Source organism: Ranitomeya imitator, chromosome 3 (assembly GCF_032444005.1).
Source record: "Ranitomeya imitator isolate aRanImi1 chromosome 3, aRanImi1.pri, whole genome shotgun sequence".
Classification (NCBI taxonomy): Eukaryota; Metazoa; Chordata; class Amphibia; order Anura; family Dendrobatidae; genus Ranitomeya; species Ranitomeya imitator.
The window spans coordinates 217,850,286-217,862,120 of record NC_091284.1 but is presented as its reverse complement, the minus strand read 5'-3'; the positions used below and the strand labels follow the sequence as shown (position 1 = coordinate 217,862,120).

Genomic DNA, 11,835 nt, shown 5'->3' with positions numbered 1-11,835 from the left:
AATCCTTTGCTGGTTATTAATTATATGGGGAACCTACATCTTTTTTTTGGGGGGTCCCTCATTTGAATAGCCAGTAAAGGCTACGTATACAACTGTGAGTGGATATTAATAGCCTGGGAAGCTCCATGGGTATTACTCTCTTCCCAGGCTATAAACATCTGCCACCAGCTTTCCCTCTGATAGTTATGAAAATTATGAGAGGGCCCACGCCATTTTTTCAGAAAATGTATGTTTTAATAATTACATGCATGTACAGTAAGCTGCACACACACTCTACTAATTGTACATGTGACAGATATCTATATATCTATCTATTCTATGTGTATATACTGTGTGTAATCTAACTATTCTTTCCTGTCGGGTTCCGCTGTGATTTTACTGTATGCAGGCTGAATTGCTGGCTTTTTTAAGGACATTGGTGTCTGTAAAATGGGACACTTGTATGGTCCCATTGCTGTGTGATTTTTTTTTCTCGCACCCATTGACTTCTATTGCCGAATGCCATTCGATTTCCAATTCTAATTGCAGCATGCTGCAATTATTTCCAGTCTGATCGCGATCAGGGCTCAGTGGTAATGCCTACTGACAAATTCTCTTTAATAGCTCATTAAAATATATAGTGCATTTTTTATTATTTTTTACGATTTGAACTGGAATGTGAAATGCAATAGCATCATTGAAAATGTTTAGTAATTTTTTTCTATGGCTGTGCTTGTTCATAGGATAAGAGAAGCCATAGTAGCATGAAAACATCTTCACTTTAAGTATGCTAATTTGTAATCATATCACCTTAAATCTTTGACATCGCCACTATCAACTAGGCCTCCTGATGAACCGTGACAGTTTGAAAACACGTTGAGGCGGATTTTCTCTATGATAAGTCTCCTAGCGGTTACATGACTTTGCACCATATTGTATCTATGCTTAATATTAATTGCCTACGGTGTATTACGGTAAGTTACCATTCCTGACCTTGCTATCATGTTACAGGCTAGGGAGAAGTAATAGTGGCAAAGGGAAGATCATTCCTTTTTTTGCCTGCAGGAGTTGTCATAGTGACAGATCATTAATTTATATTTATGTTCATTATCATTACTGTATCTACATAACCCACAAATTACCCACAAGGGACTGTATTTTTATGTGCATAGGGTATTATTTTCCTGGGGAAGTTTTTAATTTTTTATCTTTTATCTATATGTTTTTCCACCTGCCTAGTAGAAGGGATATCTAGAGAAGAAAGGGATAGTCTTTGTTGAGTGGGGGCGCCAAAAAATCGTGCTCTTAGGGTGCCAGCCACTGCGGCTAAGCAGGAGTCATTGAGGACTACTGTAGGGTTTTTGTAGATACCTTGTGTTATCAATTTGGTCTATGCTTACATTGCTGTTTTTTTTGTTTGTTACACTAGGTAGGTGTTTTCTAATACTTATAAATTAAAATTGTTTTTAAGGGATTACATGTTTACATATAACTATTATTCCCAAGTCTGTATATAACCTTTATGGTATAAAACTTCTTTAACAAATAATTATAATTGAGCCAAATAACTATGTGTACTACACATATCTACAGTATTTATCGTTTTTTGTTACATAAAGTGTGACACAGTAAGAGAAGATTTTATGAAATCTCACTGGAGTCCTGAAAGTGCTTAGAGAAGTTAAAGAGAAGATATGAAAATTGTTCTACTTGAAAATAGGTAAAATTTGCATGTTGTTGAATCCATATTTGGGCCTGCACCAGTGACATTTGCCATTCACTCAGTGGACGGCGCTACTGATGGAAGAGGCGGCACTGCTGATACCACTTGGGAGAAGAGGCAAGCGCTGTCCAGCAAGAAATACTGGTATGGATGTTAATTGTGTTGCTGCCCAGCTAGAGAGATCTGCTCATCAGATCCATACAGTGGCCTATCTGCAGTACCCCAACCTTTTTTAAACTCCCAGGAGTCTGCTGGGAGTTGCCGATCATTGTGATTGATTTTCCTCATACATCAATGGAGAAAGATCTGCTATCTTGCTTTTAACCCGGCTTGTCAGTTCTGTTATTCCTTCATTGATAAATGCCCGGGATGGGCCAAGAGGTCTATGGCTTTACTTTGATTGCAATAAAACAGCTACTACTCAACACGTGAGTGCTGGGATTCTTTGCCTTTCCAGTTATACTTCCTCTACAAGCTGCACACTGGAACACTGAGTGCCAACCACTTCTTAGCTTTTTCCCGTTATTCCTTCTGACTTTGACCCTGGCTTGACTGACTTCGCTTTTGACTGACTTGCTTGTACCTGACCTTTGCTATTCCTTGGATGATGATTTTGTCTTGTGACACTGTCCCTGGTTCTGTCCCGGTTATGTGATCTACTCTTGCCTCAGGTTCGTTCCTCTAGCCAGAAGCTACAGCAAGAACTCAACCCTGAGGACCCCATTGTAAATCCTGATCCCTGAAAGGGTAAAGGCTGGGGATGTTCCTAAATGGAGTGGCTAGAACCATGTCTTCCACAGCTGACTTTTAAAGCTGATGTTCTCAAACTGATTTTCCGATCATGAAGATTCACCTGGAGACTGGTCCGAATTTCCAGATTTCTGATACATATACTGACTGTTGGACAGACTGACAAATGCGCTCCACTGGGAAAAAGCATTTGCAAAATGCCATCATATATGTCAGCTTCTATGGATACTTTGATCATTATGGTCATGTGGATTTAGATGTGAAACCATAAATAACACAACAGCTAGAATCAAACATTCTGGAGACTCTTTATTTTGATATGATAAAGTGCTTACAATATTTGTCACACATAAAACATTTTACACTACAATCTGACATTTTCTGTGTGGAGACGAACATTAATAATATTATGCTGGTAACAAGTTATAGCTTTGATTCTAAATCACAAATTTGTAGCCAAAGTGGAGATATGCTCATGAATTTTAGGATATACCGTACATTACTATTATCACCTAATTATCAAATCAGTTTGTGTAATTTTACTATAACTACTGATGTAGTGAAGCAAAGTCTAGAAAACTCAGTTGTTATCATCTGTCATATGTCTCTGGAAGGTCCCTGAACTGATAATGGGGCAGACATTTTTCTGGATTTTTTTATCTGCAGCCTGAAATTGCACTTATCTATGGGGCCGTGTTTGTGGGGAAGTGAACATAATGTTTTTTTATTATTACATTTGGAGTAAAAATGTTTTGTTTATTTTAGACATATTTGGTTATTAAAAACTGCACAACTGGATTTTCTTTTAGATTCGGAATTTTCCATTGAACCCAATACAGAAAATTGACAATGAATCTGCAACATAAATTTTTTATTAACTCGATTCATCAATGAAGCAGCAGCAAGCAGTTTTTGAAGGAAGAACAGAGATTTTTGAGGCTTGCAACTGACTTTTAATGGAAAGTATAGGGCATCTTCAGAGTGGAAGACAGCTGAGGAGTCTTCAGGTCATTTCTTTTACCCACTTATCATTCTTGGAAACCTGAAGCAAATAAAATATGCTCCAAATACTGAATATATGAACAGCAAGTCTTTTTGTTTTACATAGAAATGCATGTGTCCATGCTTTTCAGTGTTTTCTCAGTGCTTTTACAGGTGGCTTTCAGAGCAGACCATGACCAAACACGTCTGAAAGTCGAGTGAACTTACCCTTATAGTTATGTCTGTTGACAGCATTATGAATACAGCTCTGGAGCCTGTAACTAAGCAAACGTAGAGGAGAAAGCTCTTCACATGTGACTTTCCTTTACAACAGGTTCAACAACATAGTGGCATATACAAATTTTGACAGATACCAATTGTACCCAATGGTCTCAATTACAATGAATTTTTTCATGGTTTTTCTGTGGTGCTTGTTATTTGATCGACAAGGAAAGTGGCTATTTTTTCCATCACAATTTAAAGAACTCAACAGAGTCTTTGAACTGAGCATGTGACAGACCCCAAGTAATGCAACATAATTCCTACATTTCTGTTCTTTCCATGTAGATAAATCTTTTAGTCAAGATCTGACACCACAGCTGGTAGATGGTGTATGTGTATTTTATATATCTTTAGTATTGTGTATTGTATTAAGACATTTATTTGTATAAGGCTTTATGCACCTACAGAGGTACTGTACAGTTTGGGCTTATATGCTGCAGTATTACTATGTGTCGCGTGTATGGAACTGAAATATGGATTTGTATGTGAGGCCAATTTGCAGCTAACATTTCACACAGAAATTAACCCCTTTAGGACCTATGACGTATAGGCATGTCGTGGGTGGTATCCCGGCGCTGAGCCCACATCTTTTCCGGTACATAACAGCTTATTTGATCAGCTGTCATGTGCCCCTAACAACCCCTAATGATCCACCCGTGACTATTAACTTGTTAACCCCATCCATCGGCTCCCCTGTCACATGATCGGGGTGCCTATGGGTTGGCATGACAGCAGGAGGTCTGCAGAAGACACCCGTGCTTGTCATTGCAGATCTCCTACGCTGGCTTGTGGCAGGCGTTCATAGCAGATGATCATTTCTGTTACGCATAGCAGGGCTCAGGCCTTGCCATGTGTAGCGCCAGCAATAAGACAATCGCAAGTAAAAAGTAAAAAAAGTTTTAAAAATTATTTAAAAAATGTAAAAAATATAACATTTCAAATCACCACCTTTTGCTCCATTTTAAATAAAACAATACTAATTCTACTACTAATAATAATAATAATAACACATATTTGATATCGCAGCATTCAGAAATGTCCAATCTATCCAAATATAAACTAAATAAACTCGATTGGTTAACTCCGTAATGAGAAAAAAAATCAAAACGCTAGAATTAGTTTTTTTGGTGGCCGCAACATTGCTTTAAAATGCAAAAACAGGCGGTCAAAACATTGTATCTACCCCAAAATGGTACCAATAAAAAAGTCAGCTCAGGGTGCAAAAAATAAGCCATCACCCAGCCCCAGATACCGAAAAATGGAGATGCTACAGGTCTATGAATATATCGTTTTTTGTTTTTTTCACGAAAGTTTGATTTTTTTCACCACATAAAAAAGAACCTATGCATGACTGTTATATGTGAACTCAAAATAACCTGGAGACTCATAATGGCAGGTCGGTTTTAGCATTTAGTGAACACGGTAAAAAAAAACAAAAAATAATTGTGTTGTTGCACTTGGAATTTTATTCCCGTTTTCTAGTACACTGTGGTGTACTTTCAAAAGTACAATTCGTCCTGCAAAAACAAGTTCTCACACGGCCATAGTGATGGAAAAACAAAAAAGTTATGGCTCCGGGAAGAAGGGGAGTGAAAAACGAAACCTGAAAAACTGAAAATATCAAGATCATGAAGAGGTTAAAATATGTTTGTAATCTGCTGCGAGAGTAGGAAACAGCGCCTCCGGGAACAAAAACTATGTGGTCCACCTTGGGCAAATAATCAGAAAAATTTTCCAAACCCATTTATGTACAGTGTAATTAAACTGAGTGTCAGCTGTAGGTTAATATCACAAGACAGTGAATCGGCGCAGAATTCAGAGCACGGGTGCGGCGCCATGCTCTACTTTGCCAGGGATTTTTTTCAATGTGATCAATAGCATGAAAATCAGTTTTCTCTTGGCCTGCCATGTGTGACTAAATTACTTTTTTGATCGATTGTTAATGTTATGTCTTCCTTTATTATTTGGCAACTTGATTATCTGCGAACTCATCAAATGCTGCTTCAAAAATATTCAATAAGAATAGCTAATTTGTACAATAAGAAAGCAGTATATAGCAGCACTGAAAACATACAGAAACGTTTACCCTGAAACTGGTGAAATATGGTACACAACTTAGGACATCTTATTGCTCTTTTCACTTTACTCGTGTGCCTATTACAAAGATAGACATGGAAATGAGAGGCTAAATATATGGATAAGAGATAGATAGATAGATAGATAGATAGATAGATAGATAGATAGATAGATAGATAGATAGATAAATAGATAGATAGATAGATAGATAGATGGATAGAGCTCTGGCAAAAATTAAGAGACCACTGCAAAATGTACAGTTTCTCTGATTTTTCTCTTTATAGCTATATTTTTGAGTAAAATGTACATTTTTCATTTATTCTATAAACTTCTGACATGTCTCTGAATTTCCAAGCAATAAATTTTGTATTTTTTTTTCCAAAAAGGAGAAATGGTCAAAAACAAAACAACCAGTGCTTTCAGAGTTCAAATAGTGCCAACAAAACGAGTTCAAAATCATTAAGAAACAATACTAATGTTTTAACTCAGGGAGAGTTCAGAAATCAATATTTTGTGGAATAACCATGATTTTTAATCACAGCTTTCATGCGTCTTGGCATGCTTTCCACCAGTTTTTCACACTGCTCCTGGTGCAAAAATGTAAGCAGTTCTTCATTGTTTGATGGCTTGTGACGATCCATCATCCTCTTGATTACATTCCAGAGGTTTTCAATGGGGTTCAGGTCTGGAGATTGGGCTGCCCATGACAGGGTTTTGATGTGGTGGTCTCTTCATTTTTGCCAGAGCTGTAGATAAGAGAGCCCCCTTAAATAAGGTGGAGCTGTTCACACAGGGCTTCCGCCTGGGGAATAAGAAGCGATGCTAGCTTATAGGAGTAAGGAGACTGATATAGATAGAAGTGTGGGCAGCAGGCCTTTGCCTAATGGCTCCGATAGCTTTGTAGTTAGCGGCCAGACGGCCTAAAAACTTTTTTGTATTGTGTAGTTGCTTTATCTTCTACTTGAGGCCAGTTTGAAAGTGAATTCACTGCACTGAGTGAAGTTCTCGGTGTCGTCTGGCTGTCTATCTAACCCAAGATTCAGCGATTCTGTAATGTAGATTTTACTGAAAATGTCACAAATGATATGTACAATTCATACATAGTGTACTGAACTATTACTGGAACCAAAGAGGGCAGCTTTGCCAATTGTATGCTGAATGCCATATATACTGTATGAAGTCCTGGTTCCCTCCACTAAAAGCATGAACAATTTCAGATTTGTTGAAAGAAAGGGGTGAGGCTTTCGAATTGCAAGTGTCTGTACTCTAAAACAATGTGCCATGTTGGGATACAGCACGCATGCGACTGTAGCACAGCACTTAGGGGCACACAAATATTGGTAAATGCCCCAATATCTCAACGATTACTGTCCATGTGAAGCCGTGTACATCACATCCTGCATGAATTTTCCCAACGATTATCCCAACTACCAGCTTATGTGGAACACCCAAGACAATAAGGCAGCCAATGTAAGGGGAAATCGGCATTTATACCAAATATGTGATCCTGCCTGAGTGGTCACTTAAGGATCAGCAGGTACTTATAATCCAAAGACTGATTTAAAGATATAATCCATAATTATTAAATTGTGTCTACACATTTAATCTACACATTTTTTTCAAGAAACAGTGCCACTCTGCATATTTCAATAGGACTGAGCCGCACTATTTCTGTAAAATGCTCATATTGTAATCCTGGAAAACCCATTTAGCATAAAAGTCATATTTTTCTGATGGACAAACATAATTGACAATAAGAGTCATTAAGAGCTGAATTGCAGTTATATACCTCCCCCAGAAAAAGAATTAGTGGTATGGGTCACTTTATAAGAATAAGGTTGAGCCTATGGACAAAGTGTAAATGATATAAAATACAACTATTGGGGGAAAAGCATGATCTGCCACGGCACAATATAACAGTTACACATTGGTAATCACATTGTTAGACAGACTGGACTTACAGTTAGAGCTTTGGTACATACATTTATAATGTACACATATCACAATATAAATCTATATGCACTCCTCACACCAAGAAGGAAAAGTTATATAACTATAGAAATCATGGGATCTACTGACATGATATGTAAATGAAGAAAAAAAAGGAAACAAAGTTTTCAAAACATCATGATTTATTCAGTATCAAAGAAGTTATTAATGCTTGTCTGTGGAATGTTCTGTCACACTGAATGCACTTGGGCCCACAAATCATCAAAATCCGCTGCTGGCAGCTTCCTTTGCAATTGCTGACCAATGACATCCCAGATGGGCGTGATGGGAGACAAGTGTGGAGACGCTGTAGGCCATGGTAGCACATTTAGGCCATGCAGACAGCTCACAGTAATGGCAGTAACATGCATCTAGGTGTTGTGTTGCAAAAATGGCTCCTGCAACACTTTCATGTTTTCTCGTGAAAGCCTCGTACATGAGCGTAGCGCTCATACTGGATTCTGAATAAATCAAGATGTTTTGAAGATTTTGTTTTCATATTCTGATCATTTTCACACGCACAACATGTCTGTCAATCCCGTGATTTCCATAACTCCATGTCTTTTCCCTCTTGGTGTTGCAATTACACACTCTGAATGTATTTATCTGCATATATATACGGTATATATATATACATACACACTCATATATATGTATATATATATATATATATATATATATATATATAACAGGTAATTAACAGGTCACACAGTTCATATTTTATCATCTGATCACAACATCAATTAGCAGCACTCTTAGACTGGATACAGTATTCTACTTTTCAGTAAATGGCGATGATCAAAGAAAAAAAAACAACTTTTTGCATCTAGGTTTTGTCTTTTCCTTCTAAGACATATTGCACTGAATCCGGGTGTGTTTCCGATTTCAACTAAATTTCTTCAACATAATGCACTTGTGTAAAACAGAAAACTAAAAACTTACTGTATAAAAATAGAAAGCAAATATTACTAAGAGACCAAGTCTTCCGTTGGTCGACATACTGCAGCGTCTCTTCCTAAAGAGTCTTTTACATTTTTGTCATTTGATTCTGTGTAGATTTCACTGACATTTGAGGCTTCTTCAGCGACATGTATTTCTTCAAGGAGCTGAAATGTTTTCTACATTTTCCAGTTTCTAGAAAATGACTAAGGCAAACAATCTTGCATTACATGATGCAGGCCTTTGGAAATCTTCTTTCACTGCAAAAGATAAAAACACAAATGCTGAATATATGGTAAATATTTATATTATCTAGGTATTAAAAACCTGCATTCCTTATAAGAAATAGAATTTAACCACTGTTGTATCCAAACATTCCTTCATCGGTGACCTGTGTGAGACATGTAGATCAGTAGAACAGACCGTCAGTCACTGACTGCTGCACAATGGTAACGCCCCCTTTTATTTAAAGTAAGCTCTGGAGGCAGATTCTCAAGGAGATCTATGTCTGGTCCATAGATCTCATAGGGAATCTGTCACCTATATGACCTATCTAAACTATTACCGTATTGTTCGGACTATAAGACACACTTTTTTCCCCCAAAAAATATGGAGGAAAATGGGGTGTGCGTCTTATATGGCAATGAGTGAATATACTCGGTACTCGAGATTTCTCGAGCACGCTCGGATGTCCTCTCAGTATTTGTAAGTACTCGGAGATTTAGTTTTCCTCACCTCAGCTGAATGATTTACATCTGTTAGCCAGCTTGATTACATGTGGGGATTCCCTAGCAACCAAGCAACCCCCACATGTACTTAGGCTGGCTAGCAGCGGTAAATCATGCAGCTGCGTCAACAAAAACTACATCTCTGAGCATTTACAAATACTTGGAGACCCCCGAGCATGTTCGGGAAATCTCGAGCAACAAGTATACTCGCTCATCACTAGTCTTATAGTCCGGATGTATCGGTTCTGGCTATGGTAGGGAGGTGGGGGAGCGGTTTGGTGGAGCTGGGGTCACAGAGGCAGGAGCCTGCTGCTGCAGCTAACTCTTGTGCCCACTGTTAAAGAGAAATGAATATTCACTGCATTCCACGCCCATGGGCATGAGGGGCAATGAATATTAATTTCTCTTTTAATGGCATGCTGGTACGATTGGCCCCCACCCCCATCCTGGTATGCACGGCCCCATCGTTATGACTGGCCCACACCCCAATTCTGGTATACATGGCCCCATCAGAAAACATTAAAAAAACAAACCATTATTCTTACCTTCCCGCAACGTCCTGCTCCGGTCTCAGCAACTGCTTTATGCTTGTAAGCAGCACATGGCAGGGACGTCATGCACTGCTCACAAGCAGAGCACAGCTGCCGGAATACTCAATGCTCTGCACTTCGGGACTGTGCGCGCGCAAAGCAGTGATTATCAATTGTTCTCTAGCAAGTACAGTGTCAGCCGGAGACTTCCTGCTGCTGCCGGCGGTCACGTGTGCCGATACGTAAGGGAAATGAATATTCATGGCATGGGGTGACTTACAAGGATGATGGTGGGGGACAATCATAAGGATGGGGCCGTGCATACCAGGATGATGGTGGGTGGGGACTAATCATAAGGATGGGGCCATGCATAACAGGTGCAGGGTTTTGAGCCAATCATACCAAAATAAGAATGGGGCCAATCATATCAGGGTAAAGATAGGGCCATGCATAACAGGACCGGGATGGAGGCCAATCATACTAGGTTAAGGATAGGGTCCTGCATACCAGTATAAGGATGGAGCCATGCATACCAAGACAAGATGGGGGACCCTGTATACCAAGATGGGGATATGGGAGCATGCATACCAGGATGGGGATGTGTGAGCCATGCATACAAGGATGGGGATGAGGGAGCCATGCATACCAGGGTAGGGATGAGGGAGCCATGCATACCAGGACAGGGATGGGGGAGCCATGCATACCAGGGTAGGCATGAGGGGGACCATGCATACCAGGGTAGGGATAAAAGAGCCATGCATACCAGGGTAGTGATGAGGGAGCCATGCATACCAGGATGGAGATGAGGGAGCCATGCATACCAGGGTAGGCATGAGGGGGACCATGCATACCAGGATAGGGATAAGAGAGCCATGCATACCAGGGTAGTGATGAGGGAACCATGCATACCAGGATGGAGATGAGGGAGCCATGCATACCAGGGTAGGGATGAGGGGGACCATGCATACCAGGATAGGGATAAGAGAGACATGCATACCAGGGTAGTGATGAGGGAGCCATGCATACCAGGATGGAGATAAGAGAGACATGCATACCAGGGTAGTGATGAGGGAGCCATGCATACCTGGATGGAGATGAGGAGCCATGCATACCAGGGTAGGGATGAGAGGGACCATGCATACCAGGATGGGGATGAGGGAGCCATGTGTATCAGGATGGAGATGAGGGGACCATATATACCAGGATAGGGAAATTGAGCACATTTTTTGCTGCAATTTTTTTTCCTAATTTCCTCCTCTAAAACCTAGGTGCGTCTTATGGTCTGGTGCATCTTATAGTCAGAAAAATAAGGTAATATGGACATACAGGTTATAGACTGCTGAGGAGAGTGATACATGTGTGTCTCATATCAGATGTCTTGTTGTGGAATAAATATCTTTTATCACTTTATATAAATCACCTTGTCCGAGCTATGGGGTGTACACTACACGGAAGATAACTCTGCCTCCAGAGCTTATCTTACATCTTACATTACCAGTGCGATGTGTAATGGCTGCTCTCTGCTCTCCTGATCTCACTGCCGAGCTGTGTGATTATAAGGCCAGAGTCACACTACCATATAACATGGCTGAGTGCTATGAGATAAAACATTGCACATAATACTCTGCCCAGTGTTACTCTATGGGGCAGCTCAGATCTGTGATTATTTTCTCATGCCGATTTGGCATGAGAGAATGATTGCAGCATCCTGCGATTGGCAGTGAGCCAGCATGTGGAAATATACAGGACGGCCAACACTTTGGTTAGTCCCATCCTTTAATTATGGCCTATGGTTCATAGCAGATGCAGGGCCTGACCTACACATTAGACTTCAATCGATATCGGCATGTTTGCCTGT

The 11,835-nt window shown here is 39.8% G+C and overlaps 1 protein-coding gene across 1 annotated transcript in view; it reads right to left on the bottom strand.

Moving 5' to 3' along the window:
• Positions 1-7,396: 7,396 nt before the first annotated feature.
• Positions 7,397-11,835, bottom strand: part of LOC138669575 (potassium voltage-gated channel subfamily A member 3-like) — a 143,431-nt gene continuing 138,992 nt past the window's right edge. Inside the window, exon 2 of the mRNA XM_069756142.1 lies at positions 7,397-8,979. The gene's annotated coding sequence lies outside the window, so the exon portion shown is untranslated. The remainder of the gene's footprint in view (positions 8,980-11,835) is intronic.